Source organism: Mauremys reevesii, linkage group 13 (genome assembly GCF_016161935.1).
Source record: "Mauremys reevesii isolate NIE-2019 linkage group 13, ASM1616193v1, whole genome shotgun sequence".
Taxonomy (NCBI): domain Eukaryota; kingdom Metazoa; phylum Chordata; order Testudines; family Geoemydidae; genus Mauremys; species Mauremys reevesii.
The window spans coordinates 46,102,718-46,119,670 of NC_052635.1; the positions used below are offsets into that span (position 1 = coordinate 46,102,718).

At 52.7% G+C, this 16,953-nt stretch overlaps 1 protein-coding gene across 10 annotated transcripts in view; it reads left to right on the forward strand.

Annotated features, from left to right (window-relative positions):
* Positions 1-16,953, forward strand: part of PDYN (prodynorphin) — a 98,659-nt gene that overhangs the window by 18,056 nt on the left and 63,650 nt on the right. The window contains exon 6 of one of the 10 annotated variants that reach the window (XR_005587842.1): positions 16,245-16,910. The exons of 8 other annotated variants lie outside the window; for them this stretch is intronic. The gene's annotated coding sequence lies outside the window, so the exon portion shown is untranslated. Of the gene's footprint in view, positions 1-11,986; positions 12,070-16,244; positions 16,911-16,953 lie in introns of those variants that run through there. One more of the 10 variants, XR_005587843.1, reaches the window with a different exon arrangement.

Genomic DNA, 16,953 nt, shown 5'->3' on the forward strand with positions numbered 1-16,953 from the left:
TTGGGATTATGCTTTCCAATGTGCCTTACTTTGAATTTATCAACATTAAATTTCATCTGCCATTTTGTTGCCCAGTCACCCAGTTTTGAGAGATCCTTTTTTAGCTCTTCACAGTCTGCCTGGGACTCAACTATTTTGAGTAGTTTTGTATCACCTGCAAATTTTGCCACCTCACTGTTTGCCCCTTTTTCAGATCATTTATGAATATGTTGAATAGGACTGGGCCCAGAACAGACCCCTGAGGGTCCACTATTTACCTTTCTCCATTCTGAAAACGGACCATTTATTCCTACCCTTTGTTTCCTATCTTTTAACCAGTTACCAAACCATGAGAGGACCTTCCCTCTTATCCCATGACAGCTCACTTTGCTTAATAGCCTTTGGTGAGGGACCTTGTCAAAGGCTTTCAGAAAATCTAAGTACACTATATCCACTGGATCCCCCTTGTCCACATGCTTGTTGACACCTCAAAGAATTCTAGTAGATTGGTGAGGCATGATTTCCCTTTACAAAAACCATGTTGACTATTCCCCGACAAATTATGTTAATCTATGTCTGACAATTTTGTTTTTTACTATAGTTAAAACCAGTTTGCCTGGTACTGAAGTCAGGCTTAGCGGCCTGTAATTGCTGGGGTCACCTCTGGAGCCCTTTTTAAAAATTGGTGTCACATTAGCTATCCTCCAGTTATTTGGTACAGAAGCCGATTTAAATGATAGGTTACAGACGACAGTAGTTCTGCAATTTCACATTAGAGTTCCTTCAGAACTCTTGGGTGAATGGCACCTAGTGTCCAGAAATGCACTGTTTGCCCCTCACCATCTCGCTATTGGTGAGTCAATCCCTGTGCACATCTCTGAAAAGTACTTATAAGTGTGGGTGTAAGCAGGTGCATATTGAAAACTCTAGCGGTTGAGTGTCTCCTCTTCCTGGGCTGATGTCACTATGATGACTGGCTGGTAGCTTTGTTCTTCAGTGGATCTTTTAATTAAATGCTTTGCTTGTTACTCCATTTGTACCTGCTGGGACGACAACTGTATTATGGATAATGACAGGTGTCCCTTGGAGGATTATGGGAAAATTGTGGGTGGGGAAAGACAGGCCAATATGTTTACTGACCTCAAACTGGCAGCTACAATGGAGCAGGATTTCTGCATATGTGATTCAGCTCCTACAATGGTGAATGAGGGAGAAATGCAGGATTTGACCTGATGGAACGATGCAGATTGTCACCCGAGCAATATTTATGTTAAAATGTGCTAAGAAGGCAATGGTCTGATCTGGATACTGCGTTTGAGACTGAACAGGGGTGTGCGTGTGTGTGCTTGACAGCAATGACACTCAGCAAGCAGTTCCCGTGAGATTTTTGGTTTAGGATGACAGACATCTGTCAAGAACAGCTAACGTGGGGAGAGCACCACCATTCTGGGGCAGGGTCTCATGGGAACAACCAGGGCCGGTTCCAGGCACCAGCGCAGGAAGCAGGTGCTTGGGGCGGCCAATGGAAAGGGGCGGCACGTCCGGGTCTTCGGCAGATTGTCCCTCACTCCTTGGGAACAACAACCATTTTTGCCTGGATTTGGCTGTGTCCAAATTGGCACCGGAACATAACCGCCTCCCAGTTCTAGATCCATCCTGAAATCCAAACTGCAGGGGTCAGCTTGTACCTGGGGATTAGTCCCAGCCAGTGAAATTCCAAGGCTCCGTTTTTGGTTCCCCTCTAATTAAAATGCAGCCCTTGCTCCTGGTTGGGGGTATGTGCAGGGTGGAACAAAGGTGAGAACTCAAACAGCGCTTTCTAGCCATGTATCAATGGAAAGACAAGGACATGCAATTGTGGGGCTAGTTGAGCAAATGTGTGCAATTGCACACCTAATTTGCGCATGCAAATAGGCTAACGGCATACGAAGTGCCAGTTAGATGCCCGGGTAGCTAATTGTACGAAGTATGTGTGCAGTGCTGCTAAGTGTGTGTGTATCAGAGCGGTGCTCTTTTAATGGAAAAAACCAAAACTTGTGTGCAAAGCATGTGCAGACGCTGGGGGCTGCTGGCCACTTGCCAACACAGTCCTCTGTGTTACACAAGCTGGGCTCCCTACTCTGTTTTTGGGGGAGAGGGTGGACGGGGAGGGTGTTTTGTGTCCTGGGGTTTCTGGAGGCAACTCAAGCTTCATGTGTGGAAACTAGGGTGACCAGACAGCAAATGTGAAAAATCGGGAGATGAGGTGGGGGGGTAATAGGAGCCTATATAAGAAAAAGACCCAGGACATCTGGTCACCCTAGTGGAAACCTAAGAAACACCTGCCCATCCCCCTCTATCATACAGCTGGGCCTGTTATGCAGGATCATGCAGCCTCCCCGTTGGCATGAACACAGGGGCGGCTCTACAGTTTTGGCCGCCCCAAGCAGTCATGCGCGGGAGGCGCCCCGGAGCCGCGGGAGCAGCGGACCTCCCGCGGGCATGACTGCAGAGGGTCCGCTGGTCCCGCGTGGCCCGGCTGGACCCCCCGCGGCTGCGGACGGTTCGCGGATCCCGCGGCTCCGCTTGAGCTGCCGCAGTCATGCCTGCGGGAGGTCCAGCCGAGCCGCGGGACGAGCGCCCCCTCCGCAGTCATGCCTGCGGCAGGTCCGGTCGTCCCGGGGCTCCGGTGGACCTCCCGCAGGCATGACTGCGGCAGGTCCGCCGGCGCAGCCTGCCGCCCCCTAGATTTGGCCGCCCTAGGCACCAGCTTGTTTTGCTGGTGCCTAGAGTCGCCCCTGCATGAACAGCAGAGCTGATGTTGGGAGGACTCTGCTTCCATGTGTCTAGTGGGTTGGTACTTGTGCTGTAATGAATGCCAGCCATTTGGTTTGCCGCTTTGCGGACAGCTTTACATTTCAAAGGGGCGGTGATCCCAGTGGCTGGCAGGCAAGCTGAGCGCCATCTGGTTCCCATTAGCCAGCCTAGGGCAGAGAGGCATGTTCCTGGGTTATTAATAACTCAGGGCATTGCACATGTGTCTGTCTGAGCTTTGCAGGGCTGCTTTTTCCCTTGGCTAGGAGTGGTCATGGGTCCCTTCTTGCCCACCCTGAACAGGCTGCAGCAAGACTCTGGGAATATGGACCAGAGCATGGGCAGAGGAGCACTGACCTCCTCAATTCCATCGTACTTTCATCTCTTGCCGTAGGGTGCTTAGGGCCTCGTACGGTCTGTACCACAGCAGGGCCCTAAACAGGCAGAGATCAGGGAGGTGATCGCGAGCTCCTCCCCAGAACTAGGTGAGCCACAGCTAGAGTCTCGCATTCAGGGTTGGGAGCTTCAGTAGCTGCAAGATGTTTACAACGGGAAGGAAATCCACAGAAGTGCCAGCAAATGTGATGGGATGAGGGGGTGGGGGTGGATCAGGAGACAGAACTGAGCATGCACACGTACGGCTTGGTTAAACACGGGCCGAGGGAGGATGTGATTACTGTCTGGGAGAATATGAGAGGTGGGAACGCCAGGACAGGAACTGTTTAGGCACCTCCAAGGGGAGGTGCCGCGAGGACTAATGGGGAAAGCGAGGAAAGGAAAGCGTTGGCTTTGTGTATGTGTGCGCGCGGGGGAGGAGGAGGGAGGGAAGTGTCCCGACATGGAGATCTTAGACAGTGGAACAGACTCCCTGGGGAAGCGGTGAGAGCCCTATTGACCAGGCTGGCTCCAGGCACCAGGGAAGGAAGCAGGTGCCCAGGGCGGCACGCCGTCCACTATTGGGGCGGCATGTCCCGGTCTTCAGCAGTGGGTCCTTCACTCCCTCTCTTCCTCTTCGGTGGCACTTCAGCGGTAGCTCAATCGGGTTTTTCTTTTTCTCTTTTTTTTTTCTTTTTCTTCACCGCTTGGGGCGGCAAAAAAGCTGGAGCCGGCCCTGCCATTAACTGTGGTGAAACCCTGGAGAATGCTGGGGAGCAATCCTGCCTTTTTCAGGGTGGAGAAGATGAGCTTGTAGGTGTCTGGTATCTCCAGCTTCGTTGATCCAGTTCCAATGAACTGGAGAGCACATGGGGCTGTCTAACCCCTGGGGCTAAGCAGCACTAATTGCTTGTGGCGTATTGGTAGCAAAGGAGTCTCGCTTTGCAGCGCTCACGGTAAGAACATGGACCCACGGTACTGGAAGGAGAGAGAATCTCCAGCAGAGGAGGGGAGTCTTATCCTGGAGGTAGAGCTCATGCACCGGAGAACTTGCTCCCAAGAAGCCATGTGCTTTTAGGTGCTGAGGGCTGGCCCCAGTTGAGTTGGCAGCTCTCCGGGAGCTGAGGTGAGGAGCCTCCTCTTAGCTGGTGAAGGAGGGAAGGGGTTTGGGGGAGATGGAGACAGGGGCAACATAAAGCATTTCTCTCTTGTCTTTGGCATTGAGAGAGAATGGAGCCTCGTGTGCTGCACCATGTACTTGGCTGGCCTCCTCTGGAGGGCTGGCACTTCAGACAACAGCTGGGCTGCACCAGAACGGCAGCTGGGAAAGGGTTGACAAGAGCAAACATTTGTCCTTGGGAACGAAAGGACCTTCTGTCCTGACATCAGGTTTAGTTATGAATCACTGATTAGGGAGCAGGTCTGGGCTTGCAGTCAACTCCTGTCTGTGTTTACACCAGTATAAATCTGGAGCAACTCCATGGAAGGCAATGGAGGTTCATTGCATTTACACTTGTGTAAACCAAAGCAGAATTTGGGCTGTGGTTTCTAAGAGTTTCGAGAGACTTGCCTGGAGTGAATGGCAGCTTGCTGCTGTTGCTGTGGTAACTGGCTGGTCAGGATGAAGGTAAAGAGTTTGAGTGGAATAGAACATCGAAAAATCCATCTAGAAATCATGGAGTGAGCTGGAGAGGGGCAGAGGAGGGTTCAGAGCAGGCACTGCTGCCTGGAAGGAGCTGGGCTCTGAAGATGGCAGGACTCTTGCTAAGAATGGAGGCCAAGAGTTGGTCAGAAGACAAAGTTAGAAATGATGGTTCTTCTGTTGTTTCCACATGGAGCCATTAGCACTTAAACAAATCCCCACAAAATCTTATTTCCAATTTTACCTCCTCTCCCCTTTGTTTCCTTTTCCATTTTGCCAGTGAACGTGGCAGGTGGACAATAGCCAGAGGATTCTCTTTCCTGCTCTGTTTTCTGAAGGGTCCTTACCACTCATAGCTATAGTGCTGAGCACCTTTCACTAGTGCAGGGAGCGACGTGATTCCCATCCATTGCGTGGTTTGTTCATTCTCTCATCCTCTTCCCAGGTGTGCCGGGCAGGGGCTTGTTTTGGGAAGTTTGGAGGGTTTGTGACTGACTCTTAAAGCTGAGGATTGAGGAATTCTCCACAAGTTAGAGCAGCAAAAGGAATCATGGGAATCATCCTGGTCCCCAGTCACTCAATCGTATTAGCAGCAAACTGGTAACAGGGAGGGGATGGAATTTAAAACTGCTACATTGTTTTCATTTTATTTCATTGATAAGCTTGGTTCTTTCCCCAAAAATAATCAATTTAGAAAAAAGGCCATTGATTGAAGGGGAAAAAGTCACTGGGGGGGTGGGGGAGAGCCAGCTGAACTGGAGCTTCCTTATCTTATCTCAAGGCCTGGTCTGTCGATGGAGCAATTTTGAGCAAAGCTCAGGACTGAAGGACTCTATTCCCTCTTTCAAAAGGCTTGGCTTGAAAGGAAACCTGCTCCCCCTTGAGTCTAACAGAGCATGTTCTATGGAAAGAGAGAAATGAGGGAAGGAGATTTCACCTGCCGATCAGGGCAGGGGTTGTACAGGGCTAAATGACCAGCTGTGCTGAATGAATCCCCCTCTTGCCCTTGGAAAGCATGGTCCACCCAGGTCAGGGCTGGGGTCCCTGGGAGAGGCTCCTCAGTAATAAAGGGGCATGGGGACGGTGTAGTCTCAGCTGGTCTAAAGTGGAGCAGAGAGAAGTTAAGAGCTGGACAAAGGTGGAGATCGTTGGGCCCTTTTGCCCCCGGGGACGGGAATTCCTCCAGGGGGAGGCTTGGGTCAAGCAGGTCGAGACCAGCTGAGAACAAGCTGGCAGGGAGGGTGAATTCCATGTGCCTCCCTGGAGCTGAGGATTCCTCCACATCAGGGTTGGGGATCCCTGCGTGCAGGAGCTGGTGAGGTTGACAGCGGAAGTGATGTAGAAACAGCGTCCGCTTCTTATGGGGGTAGAGGTGAGTCCTGTAGGCTGGCCAGTTGGAGAAGGCCAGGACCTAAGTAAACTGAAATGGCACAAGATCCCATGGTGCCCTTGAGTAGGGGGGTGCCCTTAGGCTGGGGGATGGGGAAGCTTTCCAGTGCAGCCTAGAAGGGGTGATATTCCCCGGTCAGGGATGAGATGTATTGGTGCATGAATTTCCTCTTCCCTCTAAACGCCTTTCCCAAAGCTGGGATTGCAATCGCTCCCGTCTCGCCCAGAGAGAGCAGTTACCTTCCCACCAAGGGAAAGCAAAACTAGCCAGCAAATAAAGCCCTTGGGAAGCTTTTTCTCGGCTCTCTTCTTCTCTTAAGAAAGAGCTGAACCGAAGGAACCCAACTCGGAGCCCGGGAAGGCGCACTGCAGGGTTGTGATTCCCCGTGCTCAGGAGGAACCAGAAGCTTGCCCCGGCCATTGGAGCAATGGTGGGGTTGGGGATTTTTCATGTTACTGTCTGAAGACAAGCTTTGCAGCATCTCCCCCGAGCTGCGTCTGAGTAGAGATGGGAGCATCCGGGCAGTGTAGAGCCCCATCCATTCACTAATGGAGGGCACGCAGGCTCCTGGTCTGCTTCTCCAGGAGGACAGGGAGGAACAATACATGAGAGAACAAAGCAGTAAGACTGGGGGAGGGCACTCGGCCAAGCCTCAGGGAGAAGATGACTGCATTATCTCTGTCTGGTTCCTAGTCCCACCAGTGTGGTGGGGAAGCCATGGCACTGTCAGGGCTGTGACTTCGCTGCATTCAATCAAATACAGCTACAAAAACCAGTGGCCCAAATAGCCAGGCCCTCAGCTGTGGCATGAAGAGACCTCGCTTGTGGGACAGTCCCCCTCCTTGGAGGGTGTGACAATTCCATGGGCTTGCAGACTGGTCGGTGCTGGGGCGGGTTTTCCATTTGACAATGAGAAGAAAACTCTGCTCTCACTCCTCCAAAAACACCTGCCCCTGCTACTCCAGCTCCAAAACCATCTGTAGGGGTTTGTTCTCTCTACACTTCCAGCCAGCCCCGGCCACGCTTCCGTGTGCGCATGCGCTGGAGCAGACAGGCCATTGGCTAGAGGGCCGTGGCATGTACCCAGGGCCACCCAGAGGGGGGGCAAGTGGGGCAATTTGTCCCGGGCCCCGCGAGCCCTGGCCCAGCAGCATTTTGGCAGCGGGGGGGCCCTTCAGTGCTGCCGAAGACACGGAGCGACTGAAGGGCCCCCCACTGCCGAAATGCTGCTGAAGACCCGGACTGCCGCCGGGTGCGTACGAGTGCTGCAGCTCCCCCGCTTTGTCCCAGGCTCCCTGAATCCTCTGGGCAGCGCTGCATGTACCAGCTCTTACACTCATGGGAAGCGTTTAATGAGCAGTTCCTACGAGTGGCAAAGCTGTGGGCTTTTGTTCTTAGGTGCTGGTGCTAGAGCTGGGGAGCGACAGCAGGGGATCTCGTGCTATTGCATGGTGCGGTCGGCATGCGAAGGGATCGCTCCCATTCCCCACCACGCAGACCCCTTCTGCACACTGGAAATTGAATGTCAGCCCTGGGGCAAAGTGTGGTGGAAGCATTTAATGTATTTCTAGCTCTTCTAATGCCATTTCGTAGCTGCAAATGAGGAGCCAGCACCATGTGACCGGCCAGCTCTCTGTGGCTCACCAGCCGGTGCTCCAGGGACCACGGTTGACCACAGCTTGCAAGCCGCTGTGCTAGAGCTTTGCAATGCTGAGGCATCAGCCCCCATGAGGGTGGAATCTGTGTATCCAGAGAGCTCAGCTTGGATGCAACCTCTGGCTCTCAGACAGACCCGGCTCCGCGGCCACTTTTACCAGTGTGCCAACTGAAAGAATTCCCATGGCTCAGCTGGTATTCAAAATCTAGGAACTCAGTTCCGTTCCACCTCTAGCCGCCAGTCCACATGTGATCTGCGTGGTTGTCCTGCTCAGGGCATGAAGCTTCTGCTTCCTCCCCTGCACGCAATGGAAAATGACAGAGAGGAGCCCTCTCAGAGGAACAGGTGTCAGAACGTGGTGTGGCGTACCCAGGCGTTGTCTTCAGTCCACGTGGGGGAGAGGTGGGAGGAAGTGAAATGCTCATCTGAGGGTTTGTTTACCTCTGCAAAAGCTGGGTTAGGTCATTGCATTGCTAGGTCCTCGCACTCCAACGTCCTTTGGGGAAATCGAGCTCCTGGCAAGTCAGACTTGGTCTTTGACACTGAGGCAGAGCCACTGCCGACTTTTGCCAGTGATGATGCCAGGCTGTAGTAAATCTGTGGACACTATGCAGCTCAACGTGCATTTCCCTCTCCATCCTGTTTCTTGATCCTCGCTGGCTGTGTCTGGAGTCTCTTCCCTCTAGTCCTCTGTGCTACATGGACCAAGGAAGGCTACTACTTCAGATGCCATTGGCCAACACCTGGTGTGTAGAGCAGTTCTAGGTTTTAATTCTGATTTCCCCCTTTCCCACCTATTTGGCTGCACCTGGGTGCTGGTGTGTGCTTGCGTGTGCGTCACAGGAGGCCTCGGCTCCCATACTCCTCCCCAGGAAGCAAAGAATGTTTTTGTTTTCCCTTTAGCACCATTTGCTTTAACTTTTTTTCTGACATTTCTCTGGCTGTGTGATGCAGGAAAAGCATCGGATGCAATTAGCTCAGCTGGCACCATCCTATCCCAGGGGACAATGCACAGAGGCTTCAGGAGAGTCTCTCCTTGGTAATTCTGCTCAGTCAGACAGCCAGGGGGAATAGGGCAACAGAGGAGGATTTGGGAAAGGTTCTGCTGGCAAGTGGGAGTTAGGGACTGATCCCAGCTCTAGACGGAGAGCCTGGCCTTGTGCGGTGTGAGTACAGCACATGGGAATGGTTCTGAACTCTCAGCAGCAGCGCCTGGGTGGATGCATGGCTGGCAATGGAAGAGCTCCACCCTTCCCAAACACCACGTTCACATCATTCATATGGCCAACAGTGCCACGAGCTGGCGGTGTGCACCGATGCCCTGTAGTGGGTAATTCCAAAACTCTTCAGCTGTGTCATGGGCTCTGTGCTGCTAAGAAGTACTGGCGATTTTCCATTTTGTTCTAGTGTTGGGGGGCAACGGGAGGGCTTGTGGATTTGATTATATTTGTTTTTCCTCCGCTTCTAGCGTGAGGTTCCACAGAGTCATGGGCTGCAGCCTGGTGATGGCTGAAGCCCTGCGTGGTTGGGGTGGATTGTAGCAGTTCAAGTAGATCAGGACGGGCTCTGTGATCCAGCCGTGCCGAGTGGTGGTGCTGAGTGTGCAGGCTGCTAACCCGGTGCATTCAGCACTGAGATGGCCCAGGCTGTCGTAGGTCAGCAGGGTGGAATGGACTGGTAGGTGGCACCTTCTTACAGCCCAAGGGGCTCCGTGGAGATCCATTGGGCAGGTTTAACTCCCGCCCCATTCCCCAGGTGAGCAGGGCAGCTCCCCTCGGAGTCGTGCAAATGCATGTGCAGCCCTGGTGCGAGTGCTGCTCGATTAAGCTCGCTCAGCTCCGTGCCTGAGCCGTGTCTCTCTCTGCACCTCACTGGGGCTGACAAGGCCCATTCAGGCCTAGTCGGGCTGAATGAATCCGTTTTAGATCAGTGTCAGACGCGATTACGGAGGACAATGGTGATGGGGTCTGTTCGGGGGTTTGCGTTCTCTGGGCCGTTTCAGTTCCCCGGGGCAGGGTGGGGGAGTGGGTAGGAAGCATGTTCAAAACAAAACCGCAGGGGTCTCTGGGATCGTGCTGGGGCCCGATTACATAAGGCGGCTCTATCTCTAGCTGCTGTCAGCTGTTATGCAAGTGCTCGAGCTGCGTCATGTGGCTCCTTCCCTCTCTGGGGCTCTGAGGCCTGCCGCCTGCTAACCTGGATAGCCAAGCATGCTGCCTGGTCTGGTCCCTGCAGAGGAACCTGGGTTTGCCTGTAGCTGACATTAGGATCTCTTTGGGGGGTGGAGTGGGGCGCAGGGCACTGCCCTCACTAACTACAATGGTCTGAGCCTACTGGCCCTGAAAAGCCACCGACTGAGCGTCCCTGTGGTATCTGAGAGCTCGTCTGTCGCGGGGGTTATTTGGCACTTGCTGTGAGGGGCAGCTGACTGTGTCTGGGCCTTTCCAATGGCAGAGCATCAGATTGGGACTGGGGAGGGGTTTGTTTTCATCTCTGCCACGGGCCTGCTGGGTGACCTGCCCTGCCTCTGTCCACCCAAAACACGACTCCCTCTGGTGTCTTCATTACATGGAGGGTTTCACCCCTTTCACTTCACTTAGGGTCTGTCTACACTGCAGTCGTGGTGTGTGACTGCAGCAGGTAGGCAGACCCTCAATGGCTCTAATCTAGCTAGCGTGGCTACCAACAGCCGTGAAGCCATGGCAATGCAGGTGGTATAACCTGCCCTGGGCCCTTGGGAAGCTAGGTGGTGCTGCAGTGTGTGCTGCCATAGCTAGCCGGATTCACCAAGCTGAGGTGCAGCTCCACATGCTGCAATTGCACATCTGATTGCAGAGCAGACACCCCCTGGGTGAAATTCTCTGCCGTGTTATACAGGAAGTCAGGTTAGAGGATCGTAACGGTCCCTTCTGGCCCTAAAGTCCTATCAACTTGGATGTTACCTTCAGTCCTGACTGTTGCTGCGCTGCCAGTTGAAAACTGCATTCACTGGCCAGGATGCTTCTCTCCTCTTGGCCTGGCTGTTGGGGAGTTGTCCTGTGCCGGTCTGTGGCAGCAATTCCAGAACGGTTCATACCACAGCAAACCTCAGACTAGCCACTGACTAGTGTGTGACTCGATCTCCAGCATTCTAGCCCGAGATGGAGGTGCTGGTTCAAGACCAGTCCCTCCCTGTATAGCTGCTGCATCACTCGGAAAGAATGGATGGGCGGCTCTAGTGGTGAGAATGGGTCCAAAATCCGGACTCCTGGGTGTTATTTCTAGCTTTACCACAGACTTGCTTTGTGACCTTTATTTAAAAGTGCATCTACACTTCTCACATGCAACTTGCTTGTCTCTGAGTGCACGGGTCAGAGGTGCATATGCTGCATGGTGTATCCCTGCCTGCGGCACTGGACTTTTTGCATTAAGGTGCATGCACCTGGTTTCACACATGCTTAAAATTGTGGCCCCTCACTGCTAACCTCGGCACAAACACACTGCTGGAAGGGAGTGAGACTAAACTCATGGATGTTGCTCTGATTCTCTAAGAGCCCCACAGGAGAGCTCCTATAGCGCTGCAAGCCTAGTCTCTGTGGGTGGAGGATTGTAACTTTGGACCAGTCCCTCTCCTAGTGCAGGGAGAAGGTTGCGGCTCTGGGCCTGCCACGAATGCAGCGGCTGATGGTCTGGGCCAGTCTCCCTGCATGGAAGGACGGGCGCCTCTGGACTGAACTGTGGTTTTGTGCTAGAACTTGTGAAGCTGTCGGGAGCCAGCGCCTCCCAGAGGACACTGTGATCGTGCAAGAGCTGGCACTGGCAATATGATCAATGCGCAGGTTTGGCTGTGCCTACCATGCCTGGGAGTGGGTGTCTGGCTCTTTCGCTTGCTTCTGTTCCCGTTTCAATCCTCCTGGCCCTTGTGTCTGGCTGCTGGGGAGGGAGCAGAGGGATTCTGCCGAGTAAACAGTCTGTTTGTAGCTATTGAAGCCATAACTGTTTAGGTGGGTGCATTGTTGTGGCTTTGAGCCGAATGCTTTCCTGGGGCTGTGCAGAAAACCACTCACCCCCTCTTATTAATGAACAGATTGTTGGGGGGAGGGGAGGGAAAGCAGAAGCACCCCTTGGGGAGCATCACACCACTGCATGATCTCCCCCCTCACCTCCACAGGGCCCCCGGCTCCAGGGAAATGCTACCGTGAGCTCCTTGTTGAATGGCTGGGAAGCTCCCTGCCTTGGCCTGTATTGTACCTGGTGTGGAGAGAACAAAGCTGCTCATCTCAGCAGTTTTATCCTGATGCCACAGGTGATGGAGTGTGCCAGGAAAAAGCATTACAGGGACTCACTGGCCTGAGTGCGTTGGCTTTGTGTGTAAGCCTCAGTCCACCTGGACTTTCTGGGACTGCAGGATTCCCAGCTGAGCTGACCCAGCTTTTCATCCTTCCCTGGCAACTGCACTGACTATGGGGGGGAGGGCAGGGCCGTGGGGTAAGACTCTAAAAGCCACAGTCGGCTGCATGTGGTGGCTGGTCTATCCTGGGCATTTCTCTAAGTGGAACCCCCCGTAATGTTAGCTTGATGCTACGCTGAATGATCAGCAAGGTGATAGATAGAGAAGCTGACCTGGTCACGGTATTCAAATCTTAGGGTCTGATTCTAACCCATTCTCGCCTGAACCTTGGCTGGGATGGCTCATGTGAGCAGTGGTTTCCAGATCTGTCCCTTTAATTAGAATTCCTCGCCTCCCCCAATATTTACCTGACTCAGTCCATTATCCTTCTGTCCTTAGAGAGCCACATGGCAAAGCAAGAGCTGTTATCTAAAACTTTAATTAAAAAATGAAAGCAGGAGGCTGGCTCTGGCTTAGGGGTAGAAGCGATTTCTATGGGCCAGAAAACACAAGACTGAGCGTATTTCAATAACTGGTGAAATGTGAAGCACAAAAACAAGCTGAGCTAAGGCCAGAATGCCCTGGGGCTGTAGGGAGCAGCCAGCAGCTGTTTTGACTAATCGGCTACTATGCTGCATACAGATTGTGGGCTTCCACCCCAGAGCTGGCCGCATAACACTGGTGCTGCATGTACTATGCGCAGTTTGGGCTTTGTGAGCTTTCAGGATGACAAGTGCTGAACAAAATGGAGTTGTTAAAGAACCAGCTCTCCAAGGTCTGATAACGGTAGCGTCCCAGGCCCTGGCTGTGGGCATGGGCACGCGTGTGCACTCGGTCTAGCACAGGGGCTCCAGACTTTGAGACGAGGGCCATATTGGATTTGTGAAGGGGCTTCGCAGACTGTGAAAGAAATGCATGCAAAACCCTTAAACAACACTACTCTACTGCGTCAGCGTTGGAGTAAACTCTAAATCAGGTATCCAAGTTAATCAGTGCGGGTACTGTGAAATCACACACAATATTTGTCAATACATTAAAAATCATTTCACTGTTTTTATTTCTAAAAACCTCACATTTGTATCCTACAAATACTGTTTGGTTCTATTAGTGCTGTAGTTAAAATTTAACCAGTATGAAATGGTTAATTTCCATCTTCTTTACTCCATTTATTGGAGATGTAATTAAGCATCTGGCTTGTCTGTTTACTCTAAGGCGGGGGTCCGCGCCTGCTCGGCTGCAGCAGCAACTCTGCCCTAAGTTGGCTCCCCTTTTGGGGGGACACTGACCCCTCCGCACAGCTCAGCTGAGCTCCCCCCCCCCCAACCCATGTGAGCTGCTGCCGGCAGCCCCTCCCCCTGTTCGCTTCTCCCCTGTTGGTTGGAGGGCCGGACAAATGGAAGCCCTGGGCCGGATCCAGCCTGCGGGCTGTAGTTTGGAGACCCGTGGTCTAGCATATTTCAATTGATGACTTAACCTCCTATCCCCAAAAGGGCAGGATCTTGCCAAACTCTGGTAACAGGCCAGGAGTGACAGCTCTAAAACTCCATCCAGGTTACACAACACAGGGAAAGAAATGGACTTGTTGCGAGGGCTGTGATTTATCTTCTGTCAGGCTGGGAGACCAGATTCCTCCAAGACAGGGTGGGGTGGAGGAAGGACTGTCTGTCTAGCCCTGAGCCTCAATGTCTGAGCAAGCAGGGGTGGGGAAAAAGCATCAACTAGACAAGTGTGCCTTTATGTGGGAGTCTAACAACACTTCAGGAGACTTGGCCTATTGCTTGGCTTTCCTCTTGGGGAGCACGGGTCTGCTCTACAAAGTTTGCCCAACCTGCCATGATGTTTCTTTTCCCAAATCTGAGATCAAGTTAAATCCCAGCAATATTTGAAGGATCTGAGACTAGGCATATCAAGCTGTGCCTTGTCCAAATATCTGCCCACCGAACACCCCCCTCCCCTGCCTCCCTCCAGTTTTGAGTGGCTGCAGTAATCCTCTCTCCCTGTCCTGAACCGTTGCTGTGTGTTAAACATCCACCCTGGAAAGTGACTGCGTGGTGTGGTGTTTGTTTTTAACAGCAGTCACCATATGGTTTGTGAAGTGCTTGGGGCTCATTCAAGTTTAAAGGTGATAAGTAAACTTGAGATTATTAATAGAACACAGTCAAGACAGCTTTCAGAATGTAAATGGGAACCGCTCCCCCCCCCACCACGTCACTTTGGTGCTACTCACATCTATTGCTGTGCTTTTATTTTAGAATAAGTGTAAAAGAGGCTGGTTTTGTGCTGACCTTGATCTGGGAGCAGCAGAGGAAACCAAGCGCGCTGAACCATTACACTCTTTCTCCACACACTGTCAGGCCTGGTCTACCCCAAGGGGGGATCCATCGAAGTTACGCAACTTCAGCTACATGAATAACATAGCTGAAGTCGATGTACTTAGACCTACTCACCACAGTGTCTTTACTGCGGTGAGCTGACTGCTGCCGCTGCCCCATCGACTCCGCCTGCACCTCTCACAGCAGTGGAGTACAGGAGTCAATGGGAGAGCGCTCGGGGGTCAATTATCGCATCTAGGCTAGACGCGATGGATCGCTTGCTGCCTGCCAATCCGGGGGTAGTGTAGACATACTCACAGCTGGGTCTAACCAGCCTTGGTGGCATCTATTTTAAAAGGCCAGCAGAGGAGCCGCTGGGCCTCTTGCATATGAGTTCACTGCTCCAGGAACTGAAGAAACGAGCTCTCTTCTCTGCAGCAGGCAGGGGCAGGCTCAGTGGGAGCTGAGGGCGTTCAGCATCTCGTAGGATACCATCCTTTTAAGCTCCCTCTGTCGAAGGCGGAGTTCTGGGACATAGGCCAGCTTGGCCCCTCTGCCTCTGGCAGGCAGCTGTCTGCACTTCTGTTACCGAAATGGACACCCCCCCGGCCTGTCTGCGGAGGGTCCTGCTACACAGTTTGCTGAAGGTTCTCTAGCTCGGGGGCCCATGGTACTTACACAAGGTTCAGGGAGTATGTGCTTGCACCAGCACAGAGATGGGAACCGCTCCTGGATCATCATGCAGTGTGCTGTAAACAGTGACACAAGGTGCAGGCTGATGACTTGGGCCCAAGGAGTTCAGTTCCAAGATGTCCTATTTACATTTTAGCTAGTCTCATTCACCCATGGACAGGGGTGGGCAGGATGAGAAGAAGCCACTTATGTTGACTTCCCTGCACCTGAAGCAGAACTTTAATTCCTCTTGGACACAGCGTAGAGGGATGGTAGCTTCAGAGCAGGTAGAGAACACATGCTGCAAAAAGATGTGTCAAACTCCCCCCTGCTGTGAATCCTCTGGGTTAGACTACAAATGATAGTCCCCTCCCATGATTAGACCAAGTCACCCCACCGCAGGGGCAGGCTACTTCCCCTCCAACCTCATCAGACTGATACTAAGCTGTAAAGAGAATCTTCTTCAGCTTCTGTTTGCGGTGTGACCTTTGAGAGCATCCTCAGACTGTGACCTCGCCATTGCAGTAGGGACGCCATGCTGCTGGGCCAGGATGTCTAGCCACACTTGGAGCGGGAAGGGCTTCTCTGCAAACTGGCCTCCTGAAGTAGCTCTGACTAGAGGAACATGCCCTCTCCTGTGTTCATGCTCTCCTTTGCTGCCCGTCTCGGTAAGAGACAGGACCTCTCTGGAGCAGCAGAGCCTATTTCAGAGAGTCCTTAAGCAGGTGAGTCCAGCTCGTCACCTCTACTGGAAGGGGCATCCCTGACATAAAACCAGCTTAGGTCAGAGCTGCTCTTGGGGGGTCAAGAGTATGCCCAGCAGAAGCGATGTTACCTTTATGGCCCCAGCCTGATGAGTGCTTTCCCAAGGGAGGTTAGACAAGCCCTGAAGCCTCTCCCAGGGTGGGAAGTCGTGGCTAGCTTAACCCAATGCCCTCTGCAATGGCGCAGGAGGTGAACAAGCACAACCTCAAGCCATTTTAGCCTCCGAGTTTTAGTTGTTAACTTGGCACCATTAGCTGCAGCCCCATTCACGCTCTGCCTGCCCTCTGCAGCTTGACCCGTCTGCCAACGTTTCCAATGATGCGATAGAATTGAAGACCCTGCCTTTCAGCCTCCTTCTCAAGCCTGGCGCAGGAGACCCTCTCTTGGAAGTGAAACAGAAATAAACTTCCAAGATCAAGGCTTCTGTTTCAGCCAGAGCTCTAGCTGCAGCCTGCAGGAGCCTGGGCTGTGCTCATCACCTTAGTTAGGGTTTCTTTGATTTGCAGGTTGCACCTTTTGCTCCTTACAATAGAAAAACCTTTTCCCAGCTTGCTCTCCCATGAGCACTATATTGTACGCTCATGTCCCTCCTTGCTGTAAGACAAGATCAAGATCTGTGGGGAGGTTGGAAATTGCAATGGCACAGGTGGCTGTAACAGGACAGAGGCAGAAGGGTAGCCTGGCTCCTGCCTTTCCCTCTCTTTCTAAATGCCAAGGGGACTGATAGCTCAGCACCCCCCCACCCCCATTCTCTGGAGAGAGGAGCTGCAGGTGCTTTCATTTCACAGCTCTGGGAGATGCTACTTTCATGTCTTAAGGACTCCTTGCCCATTTCTCTGCTGGAGCTTGATGCTGGAAGACTCCCTAAGGGGAAGTCAAAGAACCAGCCTGACCCAGCCTCTGCTGTTCTTTCAGACCATGGTGTGTGCTGCTGTTCCAAGGACTCCCTTCTCTTAACAATAGATTGCAGCTGGAAGGCTGCAAACAAAGAAACAAAAC